The sequence below is a fragment of the Theropithecus gelada genome, chromosome 11 (assembly GCF_003255815.1).
Source record: "Theropithecus gelada isolate Dixy chromosome 11, Tgel_1.0, whole genome shotgun sequence".
NCBI lineage: Eukaryota > Metazoa > Chordata > Mammalia > Primates > Cercopithecidae > Theropithecus > Theropithecus gelada.
The window spans coordinates 53,870,873-53,885,586 of NC_037679.1; the positions used below are offsets into that span (position 1 = coordinate 53,870,873).

Consider the following 14,714-nt stretch of genomic DNA (forward strand, 5'->3'; position numbering starts at 1 on the left):
TACCAAAACCTAGGAGTTCTTTCAGAGTCTGCTCAATTTCACCTCTCCCACACAGTCACTTCTGACCACCCCAAATCCAGTTATCAGTGGTTACTTAGGACTCCTGCTGCTCTGACCTCATATTCTTAGAAACTTGATTTTTTTGCAGCCCCAGAGCCTCATATTAATAGTCTCTTGAACACAGCAGGCACTCAACTATCTTAACTGAGTCATTTTGCTACTTTCATATTATTTCCTATGGGTAAAATTACATAACAGGTAAGATAACTTCAGTAACTGAATAAAATCAGTTTCAATAATAAGGGCACATCTATGGTCTCCTAAAGTAAGAACAGAGGGCAGGGCTAATTAAACGGCTTCAAGATATCAAAGACCCAATCTCTCTCCATTTTTTCACACTATCCTCAGGCCACTGCTTCTCCTCACATGGAGGCAAGAGAGCTACTGTAGTTCTAGGAATCACATGTAGACAGTTTCTGGCTATAGACGAGGATCCTTATCTTCTTTCATATTTTATTAGGAAGGAAAACATTTTCCAGAAGCTCCTCAGTAGATTTCCCCCGGGGTCCCTTTGACCAGGGCTGAGTCCCATGTCCATGCCCTAGTTGCAAGGGAGACTGGGGAGGCAGCAGATAACATTTTCAGCCTCCACTCCAGGAACAGGTTCTGCCAGCCAGGGAGAAAGGGAAGGAAAGGGGTATTTGGAAAGGCACTCCATAGGGTTTGCAAACACCACCTCGAATGGATATTATGCAGCAAGACACTCTGTATAAGGAAAACTCCCCTGTCTAAACAGATTATTATTAGAAAGTCTTGCTAATCAGGTTAAAAACAAATAATCCTGTTACCATAGAGTGTATTTGCACTGGAGGTAGCAGAGAAGAGAATCGGAAGCTTCTTTAGCCACCAAATGTAAATACATTCCTCTTCCCCAGTGTTTTGGTTACACATCATAATCTCCTTCACCATCATGGTCACCACAAGGAAAGAAGGGCTAGCAAGAAAAACACATCTAGCCTTTTTGGGCTTCCATATAGTTCTGAAAACACCTTAAGGCAGGCAAAAAAATTTTTTTTCCAAGAGATTTAAAGAACAGAAATGGAGATGAAAATATTTACAAGTCTGCTGCCTCCTTCTCTGATTCTTCTATGCTGCTTCTAAAAAAATGATAGTCTGCCACCCCTACCACTACCACCACCACCACCAACCACCCCATCTGCTGCCAATTCTGCAAACAGCATAGATATCCGTCAATAGGGAACCACTTTTTAAAATTCTATTACAATGGAAAATGATGCAGCCACTAAAATGGAAATGGATCTGAATGGGCTACCATGGGAAGCTATTCAATCTAAATTGTTAAGAGAGAAAAGCAAGACGCAGGGCTATGCCTACTGTGCACGCTCATCTGTGCTTATTTAAACGAGAGGTGGAGGGATTTATGATAGACGTGTACAATTGTATACTCTATGTGTATGAACATTTCTAGAAGCTGTCTTAAGAACTGTGGATGGTAGTTACCTCTCGGGAATAGGACTGGGAATCTGGGGACACAGATACCTTTTGTTTTATATTCCCTTTTTGAGAGAATAATTCACCTTATTTTCATATTTTTTAAAAAAAGTCCCCAGTGCCTGTATCTCAAAGTGAGACTAATATGGAAATACCTGCAAAATTTCATTAGCACACTTAAGATGCTTCCTTGTATCCTCCAGGGACCTACGATTTTACTAACGGTAGCAAAATAAATAATCTATAGGATAGTAAGCATTTTTGTAACTCACCCTAACTGAATTTTGTTTATGCAATTACTTTCAGAAAAGTAACTCCTTACTGAAAAGAGAAATTTTAAATCCCATTTCCCAAGGAAATGAAACCATGGCTTAAAAGGCAGTTCTAAAACAAATTTTATGGGACTAAGCTGGAATCGCCAAGTCATAGTTTTCAAGTGAAAATCTCATTACAATATTGTAGACTAATGTTACATCTTTCTTATATAACTACATAAAATACTGTCTTTTTAAGGGACCAATGCCACTGAAATATTTCTACTGAGAACTGGGTTGCCCAAGGCTCATAGCTTTGAATCTGTATTTCATGGACAATGATGTTTCCCATAAAGACTCTTCACTGAGAATACTCATACGAGCAGACCATGGCAGTGTATGATAGGCGTATATACACAGTTGTCCCTTGGAATCCATGGGGGATTGGTTCTAGGACCTCCTGCAAATACCAAAATCTGCTAGTGCTCAAGTTCCTGATATAAAACAGTGTAGTATTTGCATATAATCTACATACATCCTCTTGTATACTTTAAATCATCTCTAGATTACTTATAATACCTAATACAATGTAAATGCTATGTAAATAGTTACATTGCATTGTTTAGGGAATAATGACAAGAAAAAACACTCTACCTATTCAGTACCAATGCAATTTTTCTTCCTAAATATTTTTGACCCCTGGTTGGTTGAATCCATGAATGTGAAATCCATGGATGTGGAGGGCCAACTGTATATCTATTTGTGGCAAATGAAGGGTCACAGAGTTCATCTAGAGACTGTTTACATACAGTTCATGTGATTCCTGAGGCTAGACTGTTTCACCTGTGATTCTCAGGTTTGGTGTTTTTGTTTGTTTTTTGAGACAGTGTCTTGCTCTGTCATCCAGACTGGAGTGCAGTGGTGCAATCACAGCTCACTGTAGCCTTGACCCCCTGGGCTCAATTGATCCACCTACTTCAGCCTCCCGAGCAGCTGGCACTACAGGTGCACACCATCACGTTCGGCTAATTTTTGTATTTTTTTTGTAGAGACAAGGTTTCGCCATGTTGACCAGGCTGGTCTTGAACTCCTGGGTTTCAAGCAATCCGCCTGTCTTGGCCTCCCAAAGCTGGGATTACAAGCATGAGCCAGCGCACCCAAATGGTTCTCAATTTTTTTTTTTTGAGACGGAGTCTCACTCTGTCGCCAGGCTGGCGTGCAGTGGTACAATCTCAGCTCACTGCAAACTCCGCCTCCCGGGTCCAAGTGATTCTCCTGCCTTAGCCTCCCAAGTAGCTGGGACTGCAGGTGCCTGCCACTATGCCTGGCTAATTTTTTGTGTTTTTAGTAGAGATGAGGTGTCACCATGTTGGCCAGGATGGTCTCGATCTCTTGACCTTGTGATCCACCCGCCTTGGCCTCCCAAAGTGCTGGTACTATAGGCGTGAGTGACCATGCCCAGCCTCAAGTTTTAAAGTTTGGTTTTGTCCTTCAAAAATCGTTTCTACAGCAACAACTACAAAAAAGGAATAATGTTATCTCCTTAAGGTTAAAGTCAGTTTCTCATAAGACAAAGCAGGATAGAACTACTTTCACTTTTAAAATTTTTTCAGTGGTTCTAGGATTCATTTTAAAATGAAGCAATGCTAAAAGCAGACTGCAAGGTATACTTGCAGTGTTTGAATTTAACTGATTCTTAAAAACTGTTTGGCATTTGAGCACGCACATCCCCTAGAGACCCAGAAATTCCATTTGTAGGTTAGAGGATCAAGTGCCCCTGTTAGGAGCACATTGAAAATATACACAGCAGCATCACTTGCAAAAGAAAAACAATAAAAGCAATAACAAAAGACAACACACAAATAATCCAAAGCCTATGGGCAATAAAATGGAGATATATATACACACACACACGATAAAATGGATACACACACACATTGTGTTTATTTGTACAGTGTAATGGAATAAACCAGAGCTACAAGAATTAAAATGGGCCAGGCACAATGGCTCCCACCCGTAATCCCAGCTGGTGGATCATATGAGCCCAGAGTTCAAGATCAACATGGGCAACATGGCAAAATGCTGTCTTTACCAAAAAAAAAAAATTAGCCAGGCATGGTGGCACACACACCTGTAGTTTCAGCTATTTGGAAGGCTGAGGCAAGAGGATGAGCCTTGGAGGTCGAGGCTGCAGTGAGCCAAGATCGCGCCACTGCACTCCAGCCTGGGTGACAGAGCAAGACACCGTCTCAAAAAGAATAAAATGATTACATCTTAAAAGAAGCAAGTCAAAGAACACATACTTTATGAATTCTACTTTATAAAGGTCAAATGCAGGCAAGCTCTTGTTTAGGTATGAACACACACGTGGTAAAAAGAGAAAAATCTTAAGAACAGTTAAACCTTATGGCTGCGATGACCTCTTGGGGGTGGGAAAGGCTTGCGATGTAGGGATGCTCAATCAGGGAAGGTCACAAGGTCAAGTTCATCTCCTTACCCTGGGTATAACTACAGGGGTGTTTCATGTTATTATTTCTTAATGGAATATCTTCTTTGTGCAATATTAGTTTACAAACATTTTAAAATAAAAACTATGGAGTAGGCCAGGCATGATGGCTCACACCTGTAATCCCAGCACTTTGGGAGCCTGAGATGGGCAGATCACGAGGTCAGGAGATCGAGACCCTCCTGGCTAACATAGTGAAACCTCATCTCTACTAGAAATACAAAAAAATTAGCCAGGCGTGGTGGCAGGCGCCTGTGATCCCAGCTACTCAGGAGGCTGAGGCAGGAGAATGGTGTGAACCCAGGAGGCGGAGCTTGCAGTGAGCCGAGATCGCACCACTGCACTCCAGCCTGGGTGACAGAGCGAGACTCCGTCTCAAAACAAAAAAAAAAAAACAAAAAAAAAACAAAAACAAAAAACAAACAAAAAAACTATGGAGTAAATTACACAGTAAAATAAACAAAATGTGTGTGTGTGTGTGTGTGTGTTTGCTTAAGCTGTAGAATGAATGACTTCTTTCAATCCTATTACTTTGTCTCTGGCTCTATACTCAACTCTTTGGGTAATAATGTTAAAATCTAAATTTGAGGCCGGGAGCAGTGGCTCAAGCCTGTAATCCCAGCACTTTGGGAGGCCGAGGTGGGTGGATCACGAGGTCAGGAGATCGAGACCATCCTGGCTAACACGGTGAAACCCCGTCTCTACTAAAAATACAAAAAACCAGCTGGGCGTGGTGGCGGGTGCCTGTGGTCCCAGCTACTCGGGAGGCTGAGGCAGGAGAATGGCGTGAACCCGGGAGGCGGAGCTTGCAGTGAGCCGAGATCCAACCACTGCACTCCAGCCTGGGCGACAGAGCGAGACTCCATTAAAAAAAACAAAAACAAAACAACAACAACAAAAAATCTAAATTTGTGACCCTACTTAAATTGTGACTGGTCTCAAAGACCCTCAGGTCACCACTGCAATGATCTTCTTGGATCATTATCTTCACTGGTTACACACAGGAATGTGAAGCATGTAGTCATGAGAAAGCCCTTTAATGTCCCCCAGGCCACAGGTAATCCCCCTCGAAGCAAAAACAACCTACTCTCCATAAACTGACTAGAAAGGAACAGGTGGGAAGGAGAGCAGAGGGGCTGCCAGCATTGTCAGGCTTTCTCCAGAATGGCCTGTCAACCAAGACAAGCCCTGTTCCCACATCTTTTTGAACAGCCTGGCACAGAAAGCAGCTCTGACTGTTTTACAAGCAGTGCTCTTGCAGTTTGGGGAGCCCTTTTCCCTTTTATTCCAATGGAAACTGTGTGCATCAAGCTCTGTAAACGGTTGCACTCACAGTGTTACAAGGCTATCAGATGATTTGCTGTCGGAACAACCGGCCCCTCTGAATTTTTTCTTTTTTTAAACAACAGAATTTTTTGTTTTTTTGAGACAGAGTCTCACTCTGTCGCCCAGGCTGGAGTGCAGTGGCACGATCTCAGCTCACTGCAACCTCCACCTCCTGGGTTCAAGCAATTCTACCTCAGCCTCCTGCGTAGCTGGGATTACAGGCACTGCCACCACTCCCTGCTAATTTTTATATTTTAAACAACAGAAATGTAACCTCCAAGACCCAAATGATCAAATGACAAGCAGCAAACTTCTCCAACTTTCCCTCCTCCCCGACCCCCAGGTGTTTTGGTTTCTGAAGACTGGGGATCACTATCAACAACGGGCAAACCTTTGCTACAGAGTGGATTATGAAAAACCACCTGAATTAATATATGTGTGCAAATATTTTAATGTTGAGGGAAGGAAAGAAAGATTGCATTTTGTGTCAATATACAGAAGTCTTCTATGACAAAGAGCCACAAGTGAATACAGATTTCCTATGAGATCAAAGGCTGCCCCAGGGCAGAGATCACATGAACCTGAGCCTTCACCACCCTACAGGGAATGAACCCCACACTATGGGGTGTCCAAGCATGGTCCAAGGAGCCCCAGTTCAGATGCACTCTCCATTTCCCCCACAGCTGCTTCCTCTCCCACAGCTGGAGGCAGTCACCACACCCTTCTTCCCCAAGGTGGGCTGGGCAGCGTTACACAGTCAGTTTTACAGAGTTTCAAGTTTCCAGGCAAAGGCAGGACGACTCAAAGATGCCCACTTGTCGAAAGACCAGATGTTAAAGTACGAAGTTAGATTCCAACTCAGAGTCTGGTTAGACCCGGGGTTACTTTCGAACTCCCAGGCAGGTGGGAGGAGACCTGGCTCTTCTCCAGCCAGTAGCCGGCACAATCCAACCCAGATATTTGTCCATCTGTTAAATCACTCACACTGGACTGACATTTTTAAAAGGACATAACATTAAGGAGACTGGTGGTTCATTAGGCGTTTAGGCAGTTTAAATGCCTAGAAACCCACTGAGAAATTAGAGGGATTTGGGCCAGCACAAAGACAACTATTAAGAGCACAAAGACAAATTGTATTTCTTTCCGGCATCTCCCAGGATATTAAAGATCACAAAGCTCCACAGTACATGTTTACACACTCTGGCTGAAACGCAAGAGCCGTGAAGAGACTTACCAAGGGCCACACAGCAAACCCAGGAGCACAGCAGGATCGGCAGCCAGTTCACCCTCCTGCCCGAGGCATCTGAATCTGCAAGGCAGGCAGGCTAGATATTCCAAACAGCACCTACCATATGACTCAGCCTGGACTTTGGAGATACTGCTCACATTATCTCGGGGTATTCCTGTGTTTGTCTCAGAGAAACTCCACGCCCTGCACTGGACCCAGTACAAACGTCAGTAATAATGCACCGTATTCAACACTCTGCTGTACAAATGGGCTCTTTGTGCTGCCAGCAGAAGAGATCCACATTCTGTATCTTTGCAGGGAGGTCGACTAGAAGGGCGCCTGCTATCAATCACCCTGACTCTGGGATTGCAAGAGGACAGATACTCGGTCTGGTACTCTCTCTTTACCAATAAGGAAAAGGGCTCGGCTCAACAAACCTTGTTAGGCAGAGCAAATGCCAGCAGTGGACTGGGCACAGGAAACACCAATGTGATGAAGGCAGAGCAAAGGGGCCAGCCAGTGCCAAGGGAAGGGAAGTGGCTTAAAGACAGTGAGCAGTCAGGAGACTCTCTGTTGATTCATTCATGAGACAGACACTTGCTGGGTGCCTCCTAGTGTCAGGCGCGGCAAGGCGTGCTGGGGGAGGCAAAGGGGCACAGCCGCCTCCTGGCCTAGTGGCCGGGGGGAGAGACACAATGCCAGCCACTGATAAGTGTCAGCAGAGTACTTGGTGCTATGTGAGCACTTGGGAGGGGCTGCTAAGGGGGAGATAGGAGGAAAGGGGGAGGGGAAAAAGTCAAAGAAAGCCGAAAGAAAGGCTTGTCAGAAGGTGAATCAGACAGAGAAGTAAGGATTTGGAGGACTTGGTGCAGGTGAAGACTGGGATGGTAGATGGGTCACACCCGGAGGGTCCCACTTAAATCATGCAGAGGTGCTTGGGGTTCATCCTGCAGGTCACTTGGCAGCCGCATAGAGGATTAGGATGATCACATCCTTGTTTTAAACAAGTCCTTCTGAGAAACCAAGATGGAAAATGCATTTCCATGGAGCCAACTGGAGCCTGCTACAGCAATCTATGGCAAGAGCTGGTGAAGGCTGGATGTAGGGTGGTCACGAGAGGTCTATGAAGGAAGCGGAATGAGAGGACTTGACATCACCTGGATGTGGGGGTGAAGGGGCGAGTCAAGGAAAACCCCCTTCTGTTTCATTCCTTCTGGTGGCTAAGATTATTCACAAGACAGGCACGAGGAGTTTTAAGCCTCAGACATGATCAACTTAAGGTTCCTAGGGACCTTCAAACACAGATGTCCTGATGAACATGGAGAGAAAGGGACAGAGGAAACAGCACTGGAGCCCATCGGTGACAGCGCCTTAGGCACCTCTCTGAGGAGACAAGCATAGACAACCAGACCTAATCAAATCCCAGCTCTGCCTCTTAGCAGCTATATGACCTGGGGCAAGTAAATTAACCTTTTTGGGACTCTGGTCTCACCTAAGGAAATTCCTTTTGGGATTTAATGAAATCAGAAAAGGACAAGATGTCATGGCAAACAGAAGAGATTTAATATTTTCCTCTTGCCCTTTTGTGATCATAATCTGCTTTGTATTATAATTGAGTACTTAACCTTTGCAGTAGATTACAAGTTTTCTTGCTGTCACTCATCTTTAAATCCCTTTTGACCATATTTGTAGGCGCAGATTCTCAAATATTTGAATTGCCACAAGTCATATGAAAAACTAAGGCCAGACTGTTCTAGGGGACCAGGGGTTTCCTGCCTTTGACATTAAATAACAAATGCAAAGATCTCAAAATTGCTATGTGGCTTAAGTGGTGTTTATTTAACTCTGTGTTGAGGGGTGGGATGGAGAGAAAAGGGCAGTGGGGTTTGGAAAAGAGGGAGAATTTTGTCAGCCTAATAAAGGCTAGTCAAAGCCTACTCTGTGAAAACTCTACTGTAATATTTAAGAGGAACAGTGTCTACCAAAGTTAATATTGCATAGCCTCTATCCTCTGGCTCAGTTCAAGTAAAGGTCTTAAGTCATGTTAAATAATAAATTCCAGCAAATGGATCTTGCCTTAAACCAAATGTTAAGTCAATAGTACACTCTGTATATGAGACGTATATACTTTCTTTGCTAGGTCATTTTGCTAATTCTATTTATAACTCCTAAAATGAATATTTTAAAACTACAATAAGATTTTTAAAATCAGACTGACCAGTAAGGCATACATAATTCAGTTCCACATGGCTAAGTGTGTTCATTTTTCTTCAGGTTTTGCCTTTAAATTTGGGCTCCAACTTGTCTTTACCTATTTTTATGGCTGCTTTCCTAGTCTGAAAATATCTTGGTCACTAGATATTTTGCTTCATCTCCAGCTTAGCTCCTAAAATACATTCAGGATCACTGCTTCCTTCCTTATTCTTCCCTGGGCTTCATATATTCCCATCCATTCACCCATAGCCCAGTTCAGTACCCCTACCTCACATTCTGTGTCTCAGTCACAAATATCTTTTTAAAAACCTGCCCAAGTTTCTAATACAGAATGATTTGGCAACTGCCTCAAAGCTCACTGTTTGGCTCATTTAATTATTTTGATTAAACATAGACAATGATCCAATTCAGAGCTAATGGTCTTTAGGACTACTCTTATTCCTGGCTGTCTTCAACCTGGGCACATGTGACATGCCTCAAGCATGACCAGTTTGAGAGGACACTTTAGTCCCCAAGGGCCAAGGAAGAACAAGTTCCTCCTCGCTCACATATGTAGTCCGAACCCGAGGTTCTTGCCTCTCTACAATGTTTCTGGACTCTGGGTGGCTCCCATTAAACACACAATACACATCCCCATCCTTCTTAGCCAGCCTGTAAGATTTGGACACCCCACTGACATATAGACCCAAGATATCTTCCAGTTCTTCTCTGCTTTCAATAGACTTGAACTTCCCAGATGTGAATGGACTCAACTTTTTAGTGTGTCTACAAGATGCTCTCCTATCCCATTGCCAATAGAGGGAAAAATGAAAGCAGACAGATGGCCAGATTAGATGGAACCCGCCATTGAGATGGCAACTTCCCCACGGCACCCAACCCCTGGTCTACTTGAGTTATTCCTCAGACACTGACAAGAGGTGCAGTCTCCGGGAGAGACTACTGAGACGTAATCCTTTCCCTTTAAACATGGCTTTCGACGTATGCATTACACACACATACACACATCTGACTCCACCATGACTCACATTGGAGGTGGTGTTTAAAATGAACAGCATCTCAGTGCTATTATGATGCTTCACTCAAAATTACTCTACGACTTCTACTACAGGAGCAGGTCACATCCAGGAAGTGGTTTGCCTGATCTAGAGCAGGATTTTCTCACATTATCTTATGCCCCAGGGTTGTCTTGCTTTCTTCAAAACCAGATCAGGATCTGCGACCTCCTGTGACCCAAAGCACTCTCCTTGTAAACTGAGGATTCCCTACTAAGCTAGTCCCTATCCTTTTCTCTCTCCGAACACCTTAAATACCTTTTACATTCTTCTCTTTCTCACAGTTCATGTCATTCCTCCAGGCAGAGGTCCCTGAGGTTCCTGTGGGTTAGTAGACGTGGATAGCTACCTGTTGCATCAGACTCAGCTGAGTCCGGGAATCCTTCTGAAAATAAAAGATTTATCCTGCAAATTGGTGCAACCTTTGGGAGAACAATGTATTCACCTCTATTCTCATTTAAAAGATACATGCCCTTTGACCTAACAGTTTTGCTTTTGGAAATTTATCTAAATATGGTTATAGAAAAAAAAGTACACAAGTTTTCAATACAGTATTACAAAGCAAAAGAAACATGAAAAAAATCATCCTGGGAGGAACTTAAACTGTGTATCAATAGGTATATGTATATTTTGTGTCAAGACTATTTCTGTAAAGACACATAAGAAACATAACATGCAGCCAGGTGCGGTGGCTCACGCCTGTAGTCCCAGCACTTTGGGAGGCCGAGGCAGGCGGATAACCTGAGGTCGGGAGTTCGAGACCAGCTTGACCAACATGGAGAAACCCCATCTCTACTAAAAATACAAAATTAGCTGGGCATGGTGGCAGATGCCTGTAATCCCAGCTGCTCAGGAGGCTGAGGCAGAACAGCTTGAACCTGGGAGGTGGAGGTTGCAGTGAGCCAAGATCATGCCATTGCACTCCAGCCTGGGCAACGAGAGCGAAACCGTCTCAAGAAAATAAAGAAACATAACATTGTTATCATTGTTATCTCTGGGGAAAAGGACAAGAAGCTGGAAAGAAAGACTTTAATTTTGCTTTAAGCCCTTTAGTACTGTGGATTTTCTTTTCCTTTCTTTTTTTGTTTTTTTTGGAGACAGAGTCTCACTCTGTCGCCCAGGCTGGAGTGTAATGGTACGATCTTGGCTTACAGCAACCTGGGATTACAGGAGCCCGCCACCAGACCCGGCTAATTTTTGTATTTTTAGTAGAGATGGGGTTTCACCATGTTGGCCAGGCTGGTCTTGAACTCCTGACCTCAGGTGATCTGCCTGCCTCAGCCTCCCAAAGTGCTGGGATTATAGGCATGAGCCACCACACCCAGCCTGTGGAATTTTTTTTTTCAAATGAATTCGCACTTAAGCTACTTAATAGAAAAAAATGTGAACCTTTATCATTTAGAGCTACTAAACACTCCGTTAAACAATATCACTTAATCTTTGCTAAACACGAACTAGAAAAACTAGGCACAAATAGAAACTGTACAGACCAGATATATATTACAATGGGTCTGCTTTAGCAGTTAATGGTTTAATTATTAAATATTCTCAGGCCAGGATATTTTTCTCTAAGGCACTTTATGTGTTACTGACTCTTCTACAATCTAAGTGACTCAATGTAAACCATTCCCCTTGTACTAAACATGTGTGTTTATACTCAGTCAATTTCACTGAGGAAATTAGGTTAGGGTCAGTTTACAAGATTTTGACCTAAACCTTAAAAAGAACACAACATCCTTCAGGTCTTCAACAAGATTGATGCCCAGGCCCTATGTAGGACATACTGAATCTTCCATGTGTTTTTTAACAAGCTCCACAGGTAATCTGGATGTGGCTGGCATTGCCTCGTGCACACCTAAAGTAACCATGCTTAGAAAACACTGTCTTATCCACAAGAAACAGCCTAGAGAATTCTATGAACAAACTATTGCAGTACTCCAAGATTTTAAAATAAGTAACTTTCTCAAACACTGATACGGGGTTTAGAGTTAACACTGCGGGTAAGAAAACCCACCAGCCTCTCTCATTGATACACAGCTCTTCTGGCTCCTTTGAGGAAGTGAGGACCAGTATGTGGAAGAGCCTTTGGAGCTGGTGTTTCTCAAGCTGTGGCTTCAGGCAATCTCAGGGACAGAATCTAGAATGTGCATCTGACAGCCTCCTTTCTACCTCCCACCTCCACCCCATTCTTATGTCCAAATAGTTTGAAACTATTGAGCTAGACCAGTATATCCCAAACACCAAATTGTTAAGAGTGGATGGGGCTCCAGAGATCTTTGCCACACCCCAGACCAGTGAATCAGAAATCTCTACTGGAGGTTCTGCAGTACCCCAGGCTCTTTATCTAAACAGGAAAGTTAGGAAACATCAATTTAGGTCAAACTCATTTTAAGATAAGGAAATCAAGGCCCAAGAAGTTTAAGCGATTTCACCAAGGACTTATGGCTGATTAATGATAGCTGGGTGCCATGAAACCTGGTGAGCTAATTCTTCACTCTTAGACCAATACTGCTCGTTACGGTATGCGTCATCATGACAGCCCCAGTATCTGTGCAGTTTCTGATTCACCATGAAGAGGCCCCAAGTGATTAATAAAGCCTGAACCCACAGGGCATGTGAGAACATGCCACTGGTTTAAAGGATGACTGACACGGTAAAGTGTCCAACATCAACCCGCCCTCGGAGTTCTTTCACTTTCAATATCAGTGGGAGGAAAAATATACAATTTTACATTTCATAGAAAAGTAAACCCAGCCCCACACAGTTAACAAGCAGGTGAAGTGGGAACACAGGATGATTCAAAGTTTTCGGATCACGCCATTTCTTGGTCAAATACTAGTAACTTCAGCAAAAGACCTCTAATTACCACACACTTTTGGTTATGGCAACAGCCTGCTCCTTACTGTTGAGAGAGAGTACTCCACACCCATGGCCTGCAACCAGGATCTCCAAACCATCAAAGAGAAACGTGGATGGGAAACCAAACCCCCCAGCCTGGAAAGCATCCAGCAAGCTTTAATTCAGGGAGAGTTCAATCCAGATAACTGCCTCTAATTGGCCCTCCCACACGGTCTCACAACATAGAGCTGTAATCCGTTCCACAAAGAATGTGGTACATTTCTTTTCCCCCTTGAAAAGTCAGAATCCTCTCTTGTTAGGTACTTACCATCACTGTTTTGATTTTTGTAAATATACTGAGACATTAAAAAAGGAAGAATGAATGGGTAAAAGCAAAGAAGTAGATGGATTTTTTCTTTTTTTAAATAAGCACTGATCCCTATGACCTTAACGACAACCCAGTGAGATTCAAGCCTGTAATGGAGACTGATGTCGACTCAGGAAACCTTTCTAGTCCAGAGCACATGTGATCCAAAAAACACATTCATCTCGTCGGACATTTTCCATACTCTGATTTTTATCTTTCTTGGCATGCTCAACTCTCCTTTAATAAAGTCACAACCCTTTGTTGCCATGGAACCCAATCAGACACGGAGCCTGTTACTATGACTTCCCTGAAGATATAAAAAAAGACGCAGTGACCAAAAGACCGGCTCTTTCTTAAAAAAAAAAAAAATTATAAGGCAAAGAGGCTCCAAAAGACCTCAACACTTTTCTATCTACTGAAGTTTAATCTTTTATGCAGGCTCACTTGAACTCTTCAGCCAAAGCTAGCTCATGTTTTATAAAAATTTTTCAGCTGGAACTTTCCAAAGAAAATGATTTTACAAATAAATACCTGGGCAAAGGAGGTAAAAATATCCTTGGGATATCTTATTTTTTTCCTTCTTCTAGGCAAGCTTTCTGAAATTTGAGTAGCTATTTAGCAAACATGTGTCAATCAGCAGCTGCCAAATTGCAATATTCATTTCCATCAAAACTTAATGTTGCCAAGAGCTCATTATTTGTCTGAAAAGAAAAGATATTCTAAATAATACAATCAATCCTGTGTTCTGGACCTGGACTAAATCTGCAGGAAAAAAAAAAAAATCTGAGACTAAGCAGAGTGGACTGAGCAGAGCTACTTAAGGAAAGAGAATTAACATTTGTTGAGTGCCTACCATGAGCTGGGCACTTTTACGTCATCACGTGAGGACCCTGTAACTGAGGCAATGCCACCTCTGTTTTGCAGACGAGGGACTGAGGCTCAGAGAGCTTAAGTACTTAAGCAGCTTGTTCAAGCTACCAGGCTAGAGTGCTGCCTGGTTCCCAAAGCCAGAGCTATTCCTTCATTCAACCAGCACTTATTTCTGGTATCACAAGTGTTGTACATATGTTATGCTTCTTATTCTTCAGGAGTGAATTCACAGCCTGTAAAGCTTGGCTGTAAAGAGAGCACGGTGTCCATCTTTACTGGCATAGGGGCCAGTTCTGGCTACACTCACGTACAACAACTACCACATCTATACAACAGCAGCTACCCCTTGGGGGAATCACGAATAAATGCCCTGGCTACTTGCCTAAGAAAACACATGTGGGCTAGGCACCCATTACACCCTTCCAGATGCTGGGCCACTGACCAGGGTCTTCCAACCCTGAACCTCATGGTAGGGAGGACTAGGAAGCTCTGGGTGGCCTTTTCATGTGCAGTATCATTGGCAAAGTAAAAGTCAAGCCACGCAAGC

At 43.2% G+C, this 14,714-nt stretch overlaps 1 protein-coding gene across 2 annotated transcripts in view; it reads right to left on the reverse strand.

The window, feature by feature from the left end:
* Positions 1 to 14,714, reverse strand: part of TMCC3 (transmembrane and coiled-coil domain family 3) — an 85,277-nt gene that overhangs the window by 41,691 nt on the left and 28,872 nt on the right. The window contains exon 1 of one of the 2 annotated variants that reach the window (XM_025403588.1): positions 6,833 to 7,233. The exons of the other annotated variant lie outside the window; for it this stretch is intronic. The gene's annotated coding sequence lies outside the window, so the exon portion shown is untranslated. Of the gene's footprint in view, positions 1 to 6,832; positions 7,234 to 14,714 lie in introns of those variants that run through there. 2 annotated transcript variants of the gene reach the window in all.